The following is an 18,818-nucleotide window of genomic DNA, read 5'->3' on the forward strand; positions in this document are numbered from 1 at the left end:
CCTTTTGAGTAAAGGCAGTGCCATCATTTCTATTGCAGTCACATTTGTCTCTGTGTCCAATTTCAGGGTTCATAACTTGGCAGTGGAAGTTCTGTCTGGGTTGGAATCTGGGAAGTGGAGTTTCAGATTGGGAGCAATTAAAAAAAATCAGCAGTTATTAACTGTTATACTTACAAAAGAGCAAGGGAGATTAACTTTTTTCACCACAGTCTGGCTACTTTTGGTAAGTTAGTTTTTGTAAGTCAGATGAGTTTCAAGCAGTGCAACCTTTCTGCTTTTGCTGCATCTACTATGCCCTCAGCATCTCCATCTGCATGATGCATGTGTGCAGCCTGGGAAAGGGAGCTTGCGTTCAGACACTGCAGCAATCCTGGTGGGCAGCCAGCTCTGGGCCAAAATACTGTAGGCTAAACTGTGACTGAAGACTGGAAAAGCTGCCCCTTTTAGGACAAATCCTACAGTTTCTCTGAATCCAGCCCTGGTCAGTAGTTGTAGGCTCTTTTTGCTCTCCATGGATGGAGGGAATGCTGGGCATAGACCCCCAAGAGTGGGGTTTTTTTGTTGTTTTAAAGGATGTTGTTACTGTGTGATCTGATGTATTTAATGAGCCCAAGTTTTTCTGATGCATCGTTTCAGATCTGTGTTTATATTCACACGGTGGTCTGGGTTACCTTCCCTCTCCGCTCCCCAGGAAATCATGTTATTAGTGATAAATGCTCAGACTGCCAGTAGCATCTAAAGATTCACTGCACGGAACGAGCTCAGGGGACATGAGTGTCCCCTCGGGAGGGTTGAGGGGGTGGTTGGCAATGAGAAAACACCTACACTCAGTTCTGCAGCAAAATGAGACACAAATCAAATGCTTTCTCACCAAGTGGGGAAACTCAAAGGGCTCCTTTGCTAACCAGATGTGTTGAGGAGCAGAAGGGGAAGGTGGGGCAGGGGTATGTCAAGGTATCCTGATTTTCATCTAATGTGGGACAAAATGGTAGCTGGGACATGATTAGAAGCCATAAAAAATGAGGAGTATTGGAGATGGGTTGAGCTGGACTCCAGCTCTCAAAGACAGGCTGAAAGCGCTGGGGTGGCTCTGAGGAGTAAAATGAGTCAAGAAGCTCTAAATCTAGGAAGGTTTTGCTTTTACATCAGAACGAAAATAGATACTTTTCCTTTCTTTCTGTGCCTACACTGGTGGGAATGCTGCTCTGGTGAGTGCCCTGGGGACCTCCCCTTGTCATGCTACTTCACCGCCACTCTGCAGCCCTGCTTCCCCAGCCAGCATCACCCAGGGCAAAATGGGATGGAGGAGGGCTGGCTCTCTGCTCCAGACATGGGAACTGGGGCTCCAACCAGAGTTCGGGGCTTGCTGCTGCTCCCAGTTTTTGGTGGGAGACTCCCCTGGGTCATGGCTCAGACTGCCCTGTGCATCTTCCAAAGCCAAGATCCAGAAAGTGCAGATAACGGTGCTGGCAACACCGGGTGATTTCTACCTAGAGGGTGATGGACCCATGGAGATCTGAGGAAGGAGGACTGCAATGAAACAGGCAACTGAAAACATCCAGATACATTGTAAGAGGGTGAAAGAGAGGACTGAGACTGAGACGTTAGGGAGGGCAGGATGCTTTTCCTGTGTGAGAGAGAGAGATTAGGCACTTGGGACGGGGTTGCACATCCTCAGTTGCTCAGTGCAATTCACTGAGGATAAGCAGTGTTATGGAAAGGTGCTGCATGCAAAGCAACCGCTCTGTGCTAACACTAAGGATATTTATCTTGATGGTGCCTTGCAGTCTTTGATTTCCCCAGAAACAAAGTGAATCCTGTAAGGCATTTCTTTTTCTCGCCTTCTTGGAATGTGATTATTTGAAGGGATTCGTGAATTTGTAGGTAAACATGTAGTTTAGGAAAAGCTTCCTAGGAAAAGCACCTTGCAGAGCCGGGCATGCCAGCTTCTGTCTGCTATGTGCTGCACCCCGAGACCAAGTCAGGAGCACGCTGGGAAATACTTACCTGATGCTGCGGCCAGTGCCTGCAGCTCCATGGGATTTAAGCCATCAGAGGGCCTGAAGCAGCAGCAAAACATGGTAGCAGAGGACTGAGGGTGTAGCTAGCGAGAGGTAAATCCTTGCCTTCCCCCCTGCTTCCAATAGCATCAGTTGTTCAGCCTCAAATTTTTCCTGCTGTCAGGTCCTATGTGAGACAGACCTGCCTCCTGTGAGACAGACCTGGCCTCCTGGCAGCAAGAGAAGTATGAATCTGAAGCAGACCTCACCCTATGTCTGCAGCAAAGCTGCTGATGTTCCGAGGAAAATCCCTGTGCCGGGGCAGCAAGGCCCCACGCTTTGGGGCTATTGCAGTATGAGGGATTTGGCAGTGTGATGAGCAGGAGAGAGACGGGGTCAATGGAGCAGGCATGTACCCCTGAATTATAAGCTGGTCCTTAGTTATATTAAGGACAAAATGGAGGTTGAGTATTTTTATTTTTATCTTTTATTCTTTTCCCCAGGTCTTAGCAATGCTTCGCTGCTTCTCACCCAGGCGGCTGGGGGCTGCATGACCCTCGCTATCCCAGGCCCTCCTGTCCTTAGGAGGTGGCAGCAGGATTTGCAGCTGGGACTTAAATCCATGTGTTAGCTGAAACCCCAATAACACTTCTTTTTGAGTCAGTGTCTCTGTGGGAGCGCTCTCTGGTATAACTTTGGTACTGTAAATACTAGAGATATTTACCTTCTGTTTCAGGGGAGTGAGGGATTTGGTATTCCAGCATGATATTTATTTCCTTAGCTTGGCTTAGCCTTTATTGGCTCTGGGTTGTTGGACAGGGGGGAAGGGGAGCGGTAGTGGATTTCTGCTCATTTTTTCCAAGGTACATGAGGCATCACCCGCACAAGGAGATAGCTTTGGAGGAGACCATCTCCAAGGAGCACTGCTGACATTGGATGTGGCAGAAGTCACAGTGCAGAAATATTAGCAGCAAAATCACATTGCAGATGTTATCATCAAGTCACCATCAGTTTCCTCCCTCCAGAAAGGCCTCTCTGATTAATGCTTGTAGCATAAGAAAGAGAGACCGGAATATGTGGATCTCATAAGCAGAGAATTTGTCAAATACAAACACTGCCATTAAGGCATACATTGATTCAGAGGCTTTTGCGGCTGTTTGCGGAGTGATGGTCCACAGCTCTTGTGGGCCAGCACAGAGTTGGAGGTGGTTAAAGGCTGCCAGACGACTGTCCCGGCTGAGGGTAGGGCCAGAGAAAGGGCCTCTTTCGAGATTTCTCATAGTCTGTTGAACTTACAAAATATGCTTATCAGAATTTTTTCCATTTTCTATAGCCATACATTTTCAGAGCTCACCAAACAATAGATGGGTTCCTGAAAACTAAATACAATTTTCCATCAAAACCCAGATATCTTTATCATCTTCCCCCCTTTCCAGTTTCCCATTACAAATGCAGAATACTTGGAACAGGAAACTAAAAATGCCACTAGATTTTTAATTTTGGTTGAAAAGGCCATTTGTTAGTTTTGAAGGGTTGGTTTTCATTATTATTTAGAAACAGTTGCCCAAAGCATAGCACAAAGTTTAGGCTTGGCCTGCCCACACAACATATTACCATGCTGATCTTCTATTAGCTCTGACCATCCGCAGCCTCTCATGTGGCCACGGAAGGCGGGTGCAGACTCAGTGCCACGCTGCAGCATGTGAAGGAGACATGCCTGGATGCCACCGACTTTCTCATCCTGACCTGCACCCTGAAAATTTCTCCTGAAACACATGGCTGAACCAAGAAGGGTTCCTGGGCAAGGCTGAGGTGTTGCACAGACACTGGTGATTTACCGGCTCGTGCAGGCAGCCAGTGGCAGTACCAGAAAGTGAGTCAGGTCTCCTCTGCTCCTTAAATTTAGACTTGTCAGCCCTCATCTCTCTCCACAGCTTTGTGAAGCGTAACAGGATCCAAGGTAGTTACAAAACAATGTCAAAGGTGTTAAAACGATTACCATAAAAATACATCTGTCTTCTGCAGTAATGCCTTGAAACGCTACAGAGCTCTTGGCAACCAGAAGGGTGGCACCTGGCTGCTGGAGCGTGTCTTGTGTGGACTTGGAGAAGAGAAGTCTGCTGAAATGGAAGGATTTTCTTTCCTTTTGAAATCATTATTGCAGGCAGTTAGAAAAAAGCAATTCTATTTCCTGTGTGATGCAGATCTCAATCTAGCTTCTAAATCCCTCTAACCTGATTAAGACGTTAAGAATTTCAACTATTGAAAAATAGGAGTTTTTTCATATAAATACTTAGATTAATGGCCCCAGTGCAGCGAACAAAATTAGGTGCCTAAGTCTCATCTTGAGAAATTCAAATGGCTCAGCCTGTAGGGATCATTCAATTCTACCAAAGGCTTTAACATATGTATGTAAATATAGTTTACATATATATATATAAAGCTTACATACATACATGTAAATCTAGTTTATGTATATGGCAGTTTACAGCCAATCTTGAGAAGGGATTTTCTTTTCACCTTTTTATGATGTGTAGTTGGGCAAACAGAGCCTGATCTAACCCAGGCAGTTTTGAGATGTCTGTTATCTTCGTCATCCTTTGGATCACACCTTCACTGAAGGGAGGTGAAGCTCGGGCATATGGGTGGTGATTGCAGAGATGCATCTTCATCTATGGTAACATTTACTTTGTAATGCATACTGGAAAGGGTGTTAGTGCAGAAGAATGAGAGATCCAGGACTCAGATAAATGCACGTGGCATGTATCTTCCATTGGAAGGGAGTGTTGCAATTTCCATCAGAAGTTACTGTGCTTCTGTGGCTTGCCAAGTCCAGCTGGCGTTTGCCATGGCCAGTTTGCCATACTCTGCTTTCTCAGAGCCTCACACCAAAGGGATATGTCCACCCCAGCTTCTCACCTGCACCATGCGGCCACAGGGGTCGTTTGAGCTCCCAGAGCTGTGCGTCCTATTGTGGTGGGCACAGAGTGGAGACAGATCTTGGCAATCTCCCGCTGAGAGCAGGAGAGGCCAAATCTGGCTGGCTGTGAGCCTGCAATGGAGCTGGCCTGGCCCTGGGGACCATGGACCTTGGGGAGCCACCACCCCACCAAGGAGGGAGTTTTGAGCTTCCTTGGAAGTAGGAGACCATGATCACCTCACTCCTTCTGCACTGATTTCTTCACTACCCCCAGGGGTGCAGGCCCAGGGTTTGGCCTTGGAGCGTGGTGCGTCCGGCATGTCTGCAGAGCACGGTCAAGCCCACAGCAGGAGAGAGGAGCTGCCTGGGACGAAATGCATGTAGCACCAGCACAAGCAGTGATGAGTGGTTTTGTTGCTCTCCGTGCTTTCCCTTCCCTGCCTCCCAACACTTTGTGGAGTTGTAAAGGTCAGAGCACTTAAAGTCACCAAAGGAAATCGGATATGTACTATTTGACTTTTCAGAAATACAGCGCAGTGGTGGTTGTTAAACTTGCTTCCTTTCATGCACCAACAGCCCCTGCAAAATAATGTGTTAATAGAATATATTTCGAAGCAGATGGTGAAGCAGAAAGCAAGCACTGGAGAGTGGCTGAATGCTGCAACCAGAGCGCCGTGGGCAGGTCTCTGCAAAGCTGGAGAACGGCCAGGTCCGTCCTGCAATCTTGGGGCAGGGCATGTGGATGGGGTACAGGGGTGTCTGCACACAGGGAGGGGAAAGAGGGTGAGAAGGGGATGACAGCTCTGGTAGGAATGTGTCTGCAAGGTCTCTTGTGCTGCCTGTCCCCCCCATACCTGCCCTCACCTCCCTGGCAGAGCATTGGCCGACCCAGGCAGCGCTCCCTGAAACCAGCCCAGGGTAATTCGGTTGCTTTGGGTTGGTTGGTGTTGACACAACCTCCAGGTCCCTCCTGCTGGTCTGACCTGAAGATACAAACTCAACAGACTTCTGTTATGATGTACATAGTGGGCAACACCAGTCAATCACATCTGGGCTGTTTAAAGGGTTGGAGTTACTGGTATGTTTTCAGCTGGCCCGTAGTGACGTTTGCATTTTGGCAGTACAAATGCAAATTGTAATCCTGCCAACAAGACAAATGGTTGCATGTGCCCTGGTGCATTCAAAAGTACAGGTTTCCTCGAGACATTCCTGGTTGCAACTGAGAGATAATCAATGATCGCTTTTTGAAAGTCACAAGATTCTGGCTCATTTGTCTTTTCCCATGGAAAAATACTAGGATATATGATCTCGGTATGTGGTGGCAGCAACAAAGGAGCTATCAACAGAAATAGGGAATACTCCTGAGGATGCTTGCTAGATGGCAGCTGAAAACTTGTCTGCTGAGCTCCCTTTTGCGTAACCGAAGAAGACTGGCTGTTAGCAATGGGAATTCAAAACCGTACCCAAGAACTGCGCTGAGTGCTCTTCCTCCAGTGTGGGAATACCAACTGGCTGCCTGTTTTAGTGAAAGGAGGGCCAAAAAAAGAAGACAACTGTGGGGAGGAAGAGGCAGATGCAAGAGGGAGAAGCATACGGCGCTGGAAGTGATGTAGCGGAAACACCGCTGAGAGCGGAGGGGAAAACCAGAATGGTGCCTGTCCCGGGAAGGGAACGGGAAGCGAGCACAAGGTGCAGCCCAGGAGGTGGAGAGGGATGGATGCAGCAGAGAGGTGAAACAAGGCAGGCCCCATGGGTTTCAGCTGTTGTGATGAGGCAGGAGGGCATGAGGGATAAACCAATGCCAAACGAATGATAAAAGGAGGTAGCAGAAACTGAGAAAGTCTGTTCGGCAAAAATTAGAGCAGGAGTAGGCCACTGTGCTTTTGCCATCCAGCTACACTAGGAAAGTCAGAAAGAGATCCTCATGGATGGAATTTAACAGCCTTTTGGTTGACCTGAAATCTCCAGATTATTCACAAGCATCTTGAAACGCCAGGGCTGAGCGTTGGGGGTTGGTTTTGTTAAGACTCTCTCACTTCTTGTACTGTCTTCACATCTGTGATATTTATGGGTAAAAATAATTCAGTACCAATATAGCTGTGTCTGTCTTTAAGAAATCAAGGTTGTTGTGATGCCTGGGGCTGTGACAGAGAGAGCGATAGAGAAGTGCAGGCAGAAAGCCGCTGCTGTAGGAAGTCAAAGAAATCTGGAGTTAAATAAAGAAACCAGCCCGGCATCACACTTCCACCCAGCCCCTCTCTGCTGGGCTTGCAGTAAATCAGCACGCGCTCCCAACAGGCCCTTCCAATATATTAATTAGCACAGCACCTAACAAGGGATGTAGAGAATCATGTTTCAGCAGTGATAAGCCGAGCCTTTCTGTTTGTTTCAAGGCAGGCTGCCTCGTACTGAGCTTCCAGCCACCGTCGCAATAAGGGATGGAAGTCAATGGTGGAAAACTGGAGAAGCTCTGATCTCTTGGTGGAGAGATGGGGAGGCTGGAAAGATGCTCTCTGCATGCTGGCAAAGCAGAGTGAGCCGAAATGTGGAGACATCCCCCAGCAGCGAGCTCTCCAGAGAATTCCTGCAACAGCGTACTGCTTTTTAAATCTGGTCAATAAACATTAGGTGAAATGGATGTTTCTTTGTCAATGTGTTTATCTGAACTTCAGTTACACTGGGCACTAGCCGGGAGCCATAAAATGTTTTGTGCTGGTTTATTAAAGAGGAATTTTAATTACCTTATTAAGAATCGACCATTCTCTCCCAGTACATGAAAATCAAAATCTGTCAGTGCAGTTCAATGATGATTTCTTGCATCCTGAAGAGCAAAGGGCCCAGCACTGCTGCTGAGATGTTCCAGTGTATAAAAACTCCCATCACGGTGAGGGTGCTTTCATGCCTCCTGTCACAATGTCTCTGTCTGCAGACACCGTCTGTCCAGTGTTGCTTTCCAAATGGGATTCAGAGTAAAACAAATGTGATTGAATGAAAACCCAGCTTTTGGGTTTGGAAGTGGAGTGATGAGCTCCTGTTTGGGATTTGATTTGGGTTTAAAAGCAACCATAGGGTAGGATGATGTTTGAGGGTGGCTTGCTGGCTCTGCTGGGGTTAGGAAGCGGAGAATCCTGCAGAGTGGCCTCCCAGACTAACCAGCTTAATTCAGATATGGGGGACCAGGGAGGCAAAGCACAGGCACTGCTGACCCTGAAGTTGTGCTGTTTCATACCAGACCACGAACTGGCAACTCAGCTACTTGAAGGGAGACTTGGTTTTGTGACTGTGGCCAAACGACAGCTGCACAAGCAAAGCAGAAATGCTGCTGAGTGGTTTGATGCTTTACCTGGGCTTTCTGAGACCTTTCTTTTCAGTGACACAGGCTCTTGTCCTTCAAGCGCTCAGAAACACACGCACACAAAGGATGTTCAGGCAATCTGCTTGTGGCAAATTTGCTTTCTTTTTTTTGTTATTAGTCCCACTAAGCCAAAAGGTACATATTTTACTGAAGGGGAAAAATTGCTTGTTGCTATCCAAGTAATGCAACTTAATAAATTCTCCAAGTCAGAAGGTGTATTTACCAGCTATTAACTCACCTCCTCACCTAATACCAAGCACCATAACCTGAACAAGACACCTCTTTGCCCTGCAGCCCAGGTGATTAAAACAACTCCTTAAGGATCAAAACTTGCATCAGCTCTGAGAAACCCTCCGCTGCACAACCCATAGGCCCTTCCCTGGGAGCCACAGAGCAGAGAAGCACAGGGCAGCAGAGCTCGGCAAGGGGTGTTGAACAGGCTGCAAGTCATACAAGCAACAGGACTGATGAGGAATGACCTGCTACCATCACCTGTTACTTTTCACAGAGCTCATCAGAGAAGGATATTTATGTTCTTAAGTATCATGAGTTAAATATGGCATTGGTGGTTGTGTTTTTCACTTGTTGCAAGCAGCAGTCCGAGGGGACAGTACAAAAAGAAAGAAGCAAACTTATATTCAAGATCTAATTTAGACTGTAAATCTGCTGGTGATCATGGCCAATGCTCCTCTCTGTGCAGCTCTGAGCGCCGGGGTCCTCCTCCAGAAACACAACGTCCAGAAGCTACTGAAGGGCCGGTATTAGTTAACCGGTAATAGCGGCAGGAGCCACAGAGTCTGTGAAGCAAAATCAATGGAGCAGGGTCCAAAAGCTGTACTAAGTAACTCCTCAATAATCATAAATCTTGTTACCAACAGCTCTCAAGCTGCTTTACGGTGGAATTGATGCCCTCACTTTGTGGAGGAGGAAATTTAAGCATCGAGGAATGAAGCAATCATTCCTAGAGATGCAGGAGAGAAAAAAGGGTCTGGATTTCTGGGTCGGTGTGTTATCTGCAGGGCTACGTTGCCTCCCTCCCATCGCCAACTGAATCGGCATGGGAATAGCTTGCTGGCATTTTTCGGCTCTCCAGCGGGTGCTTTAGGGAAGTATTTCCCTCTGGGCCCTGCTGAGCAGTCCTGGGCTGTGGAGGCCGGCCAGGGTGATGCTGAGTGGCACTGGAGGAGCAGGTTCAACACAGGGCTCACGGTCTGCCCCTTCAGCCAGGAGCCTGCCTAATGGGTTTTGTCTCCTCTAAACCTGTCTCTGCGCATGCAGGAGAAGCAGAGCAGTCTATGCATGGTTTAAAGATCTGTTTTGCAGCAGGTGATGGGAACAGCGGAGCTTAGGAAAAATGACACCCGTTATACGCATGCAGCAGTCTGACTCTGTCCCTGCTCATTTGTAATGGCATTTATCTCAATAAAAAAGGTAGCTTTTGTCTCAAGATATTTAAAAGCACGTCAGGCTTCGCTCTTCCCGCACAGGGTCCGGGCGAGTCCCTGCAAGAGACAATCTCTTCCCTGGGTTGCTGATGGGAAACAGATGCATGATCTAAATGTGGGGTTGTAAGCAGCAGTGGATGGGTCAGGGCTAAGTTTCCCAGAATGACTCCTGGTGCAGGGAGAAATTCAAGTGGAAAATCCTACATGTAGGGACCCAGTGTCAAGCCACAGCCTTTAACACTCATCTTACCCTTTTTTCTTTTTTTTTTTTTAATATTGAAGTCTGTAAATCAATTAAACCTGTATTTACCTGATATGAGGTAATGAGGATGAATTAACTCCTCCTAAATCACTGTGGTGTGATTAAACAAGAAATCCTTCCCCGAGTGACATGCCTTATGGCTTCAGAGTTTGTGTTCAGGCCAAAGAAGAGGAAACCACAGGCTGTGACTATGCTGGTGTTTTAATGAGGATGAGGGTGAGCTTTTGCAGCAAAAAACTGAGGCTTTGGCTCATCGCGAGGGCTCTCCTCTCTGCCCTGGCTTTGCATCAGCAGAGGGCAGCAGAGATTGGAAGAAAACGTTGCTATGAAAATCCTGCAGCAGCGGCCAGAAAGGGGAAGAAAAATATTCCTCCTATGTATTCGCATGAGCAACCTGCGTGTGCTAGGTGGGGGCAGAGGTGGGTGCGCGTCCCCCTGGTCCCTCGCCAGCTGAGAAGCACCTACAAGGGCTCCCCCCTGCACCACTGATGCACTTTGAAGGAATGCAAATGTATTTCTGTCCTTCTGGCCTGTGCTAGGCACCAGGATCTCACTCCTGTCAGCTGGCTGGCAGAAGGAAAATACAGTGATTAAATATTTGCAAGGAAGATGAAAAGCAGTTCAGAATGACATCTGAGCCCCAGGTCTTGCTCTGGGCTGCGAAGAAAATAGAGTACGCAAAGTGCTCAGTCCCTCTTGCCCAGCCGAGGCCAAAGCCACATGGAGGGACCTGTCCCCTGACAGCAGCTTATATTCATGGCATGTCGGCAAGCTGCCTCTTTCCCTCCTTCTGCCGCAGCCACTGACATGCCCCCAGTCCCCAGGAAAAGACCTTTGCTTCCCTTACACCAGCAGACTTGTCTTTCCGCCCCTGACATTACCGGTGGCTTTCTCTCTACACCCCTCGCTCTCTTCATGCCTTCCCCTCCATGATTAAAGCCTGCGGGTTATAAAACCAGCAAAGGGACGGTGTGAGCCCACTCACACACCAGGTTCCTGCCAAACCCTGGCCCTGTGCTCTTCTGCCCACCCAGGGATCAACATCAGCAGCAAACGCCTGATGGAGATGGTGTCAGGAAGCTTTACGCTGCCTCCTTAGATTATCTTGGGCAAATTTGCAATTGAAGGCCAAATTTTCACAGCAGGGTTAAACACGTAGCAACAGTGAGTGCCAAAGCACATCACCATCATCCCATTTCTCAGGCTGCTGCAGAGAAGTAGACTCTACGCATTGCTTTCTGGGGACACCACCCAGCAAAACAGCCCGGTTTTACTGGAAACCTGAATGAAGGGGCTGGGTAGAGATTGCCCCCAGCTCCGCTCGCTAGCTGCCTACCGCAAACACGGGGGATTTCCTCATAAAGTAATTCAGCTTTACGGATGGCGAAAGCTACTTGCTGGACTGTGACTCCCCAAACCAGGATTATTAGGGATCCAATTATTTGTGTTGTATTGCAATTATTACTATTAACTGAAATAATTATAACTTGTTATTATTAGAAGGTCCAGCAGAAGAAAGGCACCAACATTCACTTTTCTTTGGAGTGAACCTCTTACTGAAGCAAAGCTGTCCATTGAGGACTTGCAGGTATAGATTTGGCATGTATTTGAAGGATTAAAGAGTCTAAAATATCCACCGGGCCGCTGCCTGCTTTGGCACGGTGTCTTGCCTGGTCAGCATGACTTTCAATTGTGCCTTTCACTTGTGCATTATTTTTTTCTCTTAGTTTATTGCTTCCAGGCAATTTTCTGACTGTTGTCAGTACCCCAGGCAGAAAACCCAGTGAAAAAGTACTGATGTCTCAGCTGCTGTAGCGTAAGTCTTTTTAAATTATAAAGCATTTTTTACTACAAAAGGAAGGAGCAGGGTGTTTCTTGCCTCGCTGTACACCAGGGTAGCATCCTTCCTCCTCCTTCTCCCACACTCATCAGGAGGCCTTTGCGCTGGTCCTGATCAGACAAGAACATACTTTATGTGGGGAGGGAATAGGCAGCCCACCAAAGCATGAAGGAAAGTCGGGTGATTAGATGTGGTGCTAATGCATGCTGGCATGGTCCAAATCCTTGCCTGCATGATTTTTTTTTTTTTCTAGTGCCTCTTTAATGCAAGATTCACAAGCCATCCCTAGATACGGACCTCCATACAAGAAGTGGGCTCAAGCATCATCTTCACCACAGTTTCTTGCTGCAGCTGAGTTTCAGACTGAAAATGTTGGCAGCTGAAGATACACTGAAGACAGGGGTGCTGGAGAGTTTTTCAGGCATGTTTTATACATGGTACTAAGCTGGGGCCTGAGGTGTAGAGCGTGAGATAAGTGACCTGCTCTGCTAGACACGGAGGCACATGGGGTTCAATGGTGCTTACTGACATCTGAGAAAAATTTTTGCAGGTCTGGGGCAGGTTTTTAAATCTAGGAGTCTAGCAAGGATCTTGCTTTACGCCTCTTCCACATGTAAGTGGTATGACCACCAAGGCTCCGCAGCTAGCACCAGGACCAAAACCAACAGAGCTCATCAGTGCAGCATTACACACAAACCCACTCGTCTACCAGGGGCTCAGTCATCACTCGGAGGGATCCGACCTCTCCCAAGCGCCTGAGACTGCTGCAAACACTCCCTGTAAACAATCAGTACTTACCATTCAGCTTTGCAGCTGAGGCGTTCGATGATGATGGGTCAGACATGTCATGAGCCATTGTTTGTCTTCCCTGACTGGAGAAGCATGCAGAGTCAAGTAAACAGAACTGTCCAAAGCCCACGGATTTTTTGTTATTTATTTTAGTGAAAACTATTAATGGCAATTCTGAAAAATCTGTTAGAACAGAGACATTAAGGATGGAGTTTCTTTTCTTTTTTTTTTTTTTTATTTACAATGCTATCTAGAGCTTGAAGGAAAATGGTCAGTTCTGAAGTTTTGATTACAAGCTTCACCACTATTTTATTTAAGAGGAAAATATTTCAATATTTTTCAATGTTCCCCCAGCAGATCTTGCTGTGAATGCTCAAGGCTCATTTTAAAATTGGTTTCTGTAAGCAAGGCAACATGCATCTCTGAAATTCATTTTCACTGCATATTTTTTATATTCAGGAAAAGTTCCCTCCCACAGCTGTTCACCAAAAGCACACTGCACAAGGTTAGCAGCCTGGCCTCACAAATTCATTTTTAAAAAGATGCAAATCAGTGTTTCAAATGCGGATGGTGCCTTTCAGTACACAGAAAGAGGTTTCACTGTCAGAAGGTGGATGTTCCTTGTTTACTGAGAAATTAAAATCTGTTTGCCCAGGTAGGCTCTAAGAGTCCCACAGTGACTGCCAGGAACCATTGACCTATCAGGCTGGTAAGGGAAACCCAGCTGCTGGCAGTTAACAGCCAGTCCAAGCCAGCTGGGAGAGGGAGGGCCGGGCGCCTTTATAAACGCGGTCCCCTCACTGCACCAGAAGAAATTGGTGGGGGAAGCAAAAGGACAAGCAGCTCTAGCAAACTGCGAGGGGAAGTGCTGCCGGGAGGAATAAGGTATTGTGAAGGGGGGCTAAAAGGCATGAAGGGGTGAAAGCCATGATGAAATGGTTCTTTAGCTGTTTTTTAAGTAATGGTTATATTTGATTTCTTCTTTTTCTCTTAAGTAGATGCCAGGTCACTCTGGCCCATCAAAAAATAACTGCTGACAGCCATGCAGAATTAATAGGCAATTTGAAGGTCCTTTTGGCTTGTGTGAATGTTTCTGGTTGTCCCTCTGAAATGGTTGTTCAGCTCAACAGCAATTCCCTGTGATGTGCTAGGCTTCTTTTTGTCCTCTTTAGTCATGAGGTAGGAGCTGGATTGCACAAAATTAGCAGATTCCTGTTTTCACAGTCTGCCCTTTGTCTTTCTGCAGCTGTCCCATCTTCCTTTTGGGGTACCTGGGCTCCGTTTCTCCTGTAAGCAGCATGTCATGGGCTGCAGCCACTGCATGGATGTAGCAGCTCCATAGTGTTTCATTTCCCTGTAATCCCTGTGCTGCAGGAGAAGAGCTGTTGGGTTGTATAAGCACTGCTGGTAGTAGGAGAGGACTTACCCCGCCCTTTCAGTAAGATCACGCTCAGCAATACTCTGTTGTTTTACTTTACTATTTCTTTTTTCTTTTCCTTCCAGGGGTCTCCAAGGCTTATAATGACAACATACCATGGCTTAGCCTTGTCCCAGTCAAGTTCATTTGGGGGTGGGGGGGGAGGTGGAGCCCTTACCTGAGGATGAGGAAATCCTCCTTCCTCCAGCTCTTTAAAGCCAATTCAGTTCCTCTTGCTGAAACTCTTCCCTGATTTGGTATTACAAATGAGATGTTCCTTGGAGCTACGGCAAGGGATTTGTAGCAGTACTAAGGCTAAATTAAATTTCCTGGCGTTCAATCTCAAACAATTGATAAGCTGGGCTATCAGGAGCCATTCAAAGGTCCTAAGCTGTAACTGTATTTATTACCTCTGCTGCACTTACAGCAGCTCAAGAATTCCATTTTGTATTGCCTGTTTTGCAGTAGCATAAGAGCATAGATTGCTGTGACTAGAGCAATATTGGTGTTGCAATTTGCCTTCCAAAAAAACCAATTGTGAATGCTAGATGCATTAAAAATGGGGAGAAGCAGCATGTTCGTATATTTCAGTTCATAAATATGTATTTCATGAAACATAGGGTAAATGGGGGGGGGAAATACTTGTACTGGATGTAGGAAGTCTGTAAAATAATCTGAGGACAGAGGTGAGAGGCCTTCTTGTCAAGGGTATCTTATTTTGTGGTCTTTACTGAAGCTGTATTAATGTTGTCATATCAAAGTGATGATTGTACTGTTTGCTTAGCATAAGATAACTCTGATGTCTTCCTCCTAGATTAACAGTGATAGTAGAGGCAAGCTGGTGGAACTATACAGTGGCTTAGAGAAGTTTCGGGGACAGAGGAACTGCACAAAGGGACACATCATGTGTGTTTGCATTTTGGATAGAAATGTGTGGGTTGCTGGGGTGGGGCATGTGGATGAAATGAGGGATTAGGTGTGTGAATCCAGCTGTCACCATATGTGAGAAGAAAGGAGCCCAATGGTGAGGTATTTAAAAAAAAAAAATAGAAAATAAATCAGTTCAATATAGGCCTGAAGCAGCTGATCATTCACTGAGGTCTTGTCCATCAAATATCTCTTGATGCGTAGTTACTATTGTGTCTGTATTTGATGAATTTTGAGTCTTATTCAGCACTGAGGTTTCCTGCATAATGAGGAGCCTTTGAAAGACACTCTGGAGCTAAAGAACTGGCTTTTGAGCACATACATGTGTGCCAGTGGTATCTACAACAGCAATAGCCAGCCCTAACTAATTTCATGTGTTTTGCAAGTAAACTTAAAATAGCCTGTGTTGGAAATCAGGGGATGAGAAATATAATTGCCTATGTTCTGCAATGAAGTGGTACATGAAGCACTTCTGGGTGTCGACAGCAGCTAGCCTGAGGTACTTGCATTAGTTTGAAACAATACTTGAAGGCTTCACAAGTGTCTTGAACTTTAAAGGCAAATAGCAAAGGGTGACTAAGGCTAGATTACAGCCTGACTGTGAACCAAAACTAGTATACAACTCATCTAGTCTTGGGTCATGTAGATGGGCAGAGTTCATCTTTCCTTTTCCTTTCAGTGTTGCTGCCTTCTGTCCGCTTCATTTTTTCTGTATCAGTTTCCCCCTTTGATTCGTTTGTCACTTGTGCTACCTGTCTCAAGAGATTGAGTCACAGTCATAATCTGTTTGAACTCCCACCTGCAAATTTCCTTGTTCTTGGTACGTTTTCTGACGTGCAGCTGATTCAGCTTTCCAGAAGGTGCTCTCTCTTGGGGGAGTGGTGCTTTGCTCTCTATTACCAAGGTCTCTCTCTGATTGCCGCTTGGTACCCTTTAACATCATCCACCAAATCATCACTCAGTTCTTCCATGACCAGTCCCTTACACAGTCTCTTTCCCTGCCTCACAGCTTGCTCCCAGCTCTTTACTCAATAACTTTCCTTCTGCTGATGTCAATTTTAAGCTCTGGAGCTTCATACCTTGACTCCCCTGTGACATCTGCTTTCACATCACTAAAAACTTCCTACGCTGTTATTGCTGCTTCACGCAACAGCCTCTCCTACTCTGCTTCTGGTGTACAAGTGGGGAGTCTCTAAACAGATCCTCATCACCACACTTGAGAAGGACAATCTTGAAAGGTGCTTCTTGACTCCAGCCAAACCCCTCGGTTTGCTCTCCTGAAATCTGCCTCTGTGCCCCAGGGCCTGAGTGAGTTGACTATTCATGCAAAAATGTTTTCTGAGCACTGGATTTCTTGATTGGGTGTTAGATATCAAAACACCATTAAAGTTGGTGTTAGGTGCTTATTACACTCAATTCTCTGAAAATGTCACAAGGTAGTTATTTTTCAATATGTAAATAAACCCAGAAATACCACTGCTTTTCTCTCATTGAAATCAATACAGGAACTGTAGGGAAGGCTCAGGCATAGAATAGTGGCACCATTTATTGTTTGATATACTCAACAGACAGCACTGAGGCCACTCAGTTGCTAAGATCTTAATGCTGAGACAGACTCTGAAAGCCGTAAACAATACTATAGCCCTGTAATAGCAGCAAAAAGCACTATCCAAGCTAGCCTGAGGAAAACAACTGGGGGTGGGGACAGAAATACCTGGGACAGGGAGTCATGTATAACGTCCCTCGTGTATGTTTGGCAAATGTTTCTCCTCTTGCACAAAATGAGCTGTCTTCACAACTGCACGGGATCGAGTGGCTAACCTTGTGTTGTGTGTGATGACACTTTGTCTTGCCTTTTCTGTTGTTTTGCACTGTGCTCCTGTGGAAAGCCAGTCCCAGGCTGAGGGCAGGGTGAGAGATGGGGTGCTTGCTTTCGAGACAAGTCTACCAACTCTTTGGGCAGCCTGCTATGGAGAAGACCAGGGAGCTAAGAAGAAGCCAGCAGGCCAAAGGAGCACAAATATTTCTTTCTACTCAGCCATCATACTGCGTATAGCTGAGGCAAAAGTCTTCTCCCCCCTCTTTTTGTGGGACAACATGTGAAGACTGTGAGAGTCTGCAGCCCATTCAGTCTGGGATGAAAAAGCACAAAGATGGTGCTCAAAGGATTTCTTATGGGAATAGAAAATGGCCTCTTCTCGGCACCTTCTTCTCTGAAGAACCTTTTCAGAGGCTACCTGCTAACAAGCCTAATTCTACAACATGATCTGAGCTGCTGCAAGAGACAGCCCCTTCTGCTGGCCAGGTTACCTTGTTCCCTTTGCGTTCAAGTTCTTGTCAATTTGCCTACAGTTACCCTAATGAACACAGCCAGCAGAAAACGGTCCATATCTTAACACAGCAGTATTACCCAAGTGAGGGGTACTTCCATGGCACTTCCAGAGAGGAGAGCTGAGCAACTGCCTCTAACAGTGGAGAAGTCTCCTAGCTAACCTCTGTGACATAACTCTGCCAGGAAGAGTCTTACCTTACAGGATGAGTTAGGAGTTCCTGATGGTGCTGCTTGATTTTTATTTTGATGGCTACTGTTTAGCAAACTGACCCCATGCCTCTCCTCTTTTAGAGATACAGTTTTATTTACAATGGTTGATGGGCATCCTGCTCCTCGCCTGCACTGCCTTCTATGACTAGCTTTAACACTATTATTTTTGTTATTTATAATCATCTGTAGCCAGCAGAAGTTTATGCTGACAGGTGAAGATGATATGCTGATACTAAGAATGCCAAGACAGCTGAAACTTGAAATGGTATCTCACTTGCCTGTAAAGTCTTTTTCTTTATACTGAACTATTAAAATGCTAGACATATCAGGATATTCTCTCTGTGTAAGCAACTTCAAACCACTTGTGCACAACCATGTTCATACAAATAATATTTCAGTAGTGTGGTATTTGAAAATAGTATCTCACTAGATACATCTACTTGCTTTGCATTTGGCTTGGTTATCTACTAAATATCGCATTCGGATGTGCAGCTAGAGTTAAAAAGGGAGTGCTGCAGGCAGTGGTGCTGTCTTTAAGAATGTGACTGCACAGGCTTTCCCCAATAATCTTTCACTCTGCTACCCTCACACCTAGGCAAATCCAGGCATGGAAATGCTGTATCACACACATCAACAAGGGCAAAACTTGGTCCTTCTTACAAGAAATGATGAACCAGAAGGAAGAACCCAGTCTGAAGCTCAGATTCTGGAGTTCAAGGCTTGCAGCTTAAAAAAAATAAGTACATTTGAAAACAAATTTTCAGAATTAGCTGTACTCTGAGCCAGAAAGCTCTTGAAGCCTCACAATGTAAAAAAAAAAAAAAAAAGTTAAAGAACAGGTACTATCAAACCACAAGTTGATTTAACTTACAGTGTTTGTCTTGGCCAGTGTTGCCTTCTCTCCTAAGGGACAGATACATCACCACACTGGACAACTGGGGACAGAACTGCATTGCTAGAAAACTTTCTCATGTGCCAATAGTAATTAGCTGAGGTCCTGAAACACAAGGGATTTTATCCCTTATGTATTAGCTAACTAGACTCTTCTCACAATCTATGTAAATTTTTTTTTTAAGTTTCCAAGGATAATTGGACTAGAGGGTTCCACAGGCTATTTACACATTGTATGGTATTTAATGTGTGCTGCTTTCTCTTTTTTTCTGTAGTCTGAATGTTCTTGTATCTCCTGAAAGAATAAACAGGAGGTTGCAGTTCACTTCTCCACACCTTTTGCTTCTTTAGATATATTTTATGGTATTCTCTCCCATTTTGTTCCTCTCTAAGCCAAACATTCCCAGTATTTCCAGCCTCTGCTTACCGA

Source organism: Gavia stellata, chromosome 23 (genome assembly GCF_030936135.1).
Source record: "Gavia stellata isolate bGavSte3 chromosome 23, bGavSte3.hap2, whole genome shotgun sequence".
Taxonomy (NCBI): domain Eukaryota; kingdom Metazoa; phylum Chordata; class Aves; order Gaviiformes; family Gaviidae; genus Gavia; species Gavia stellata.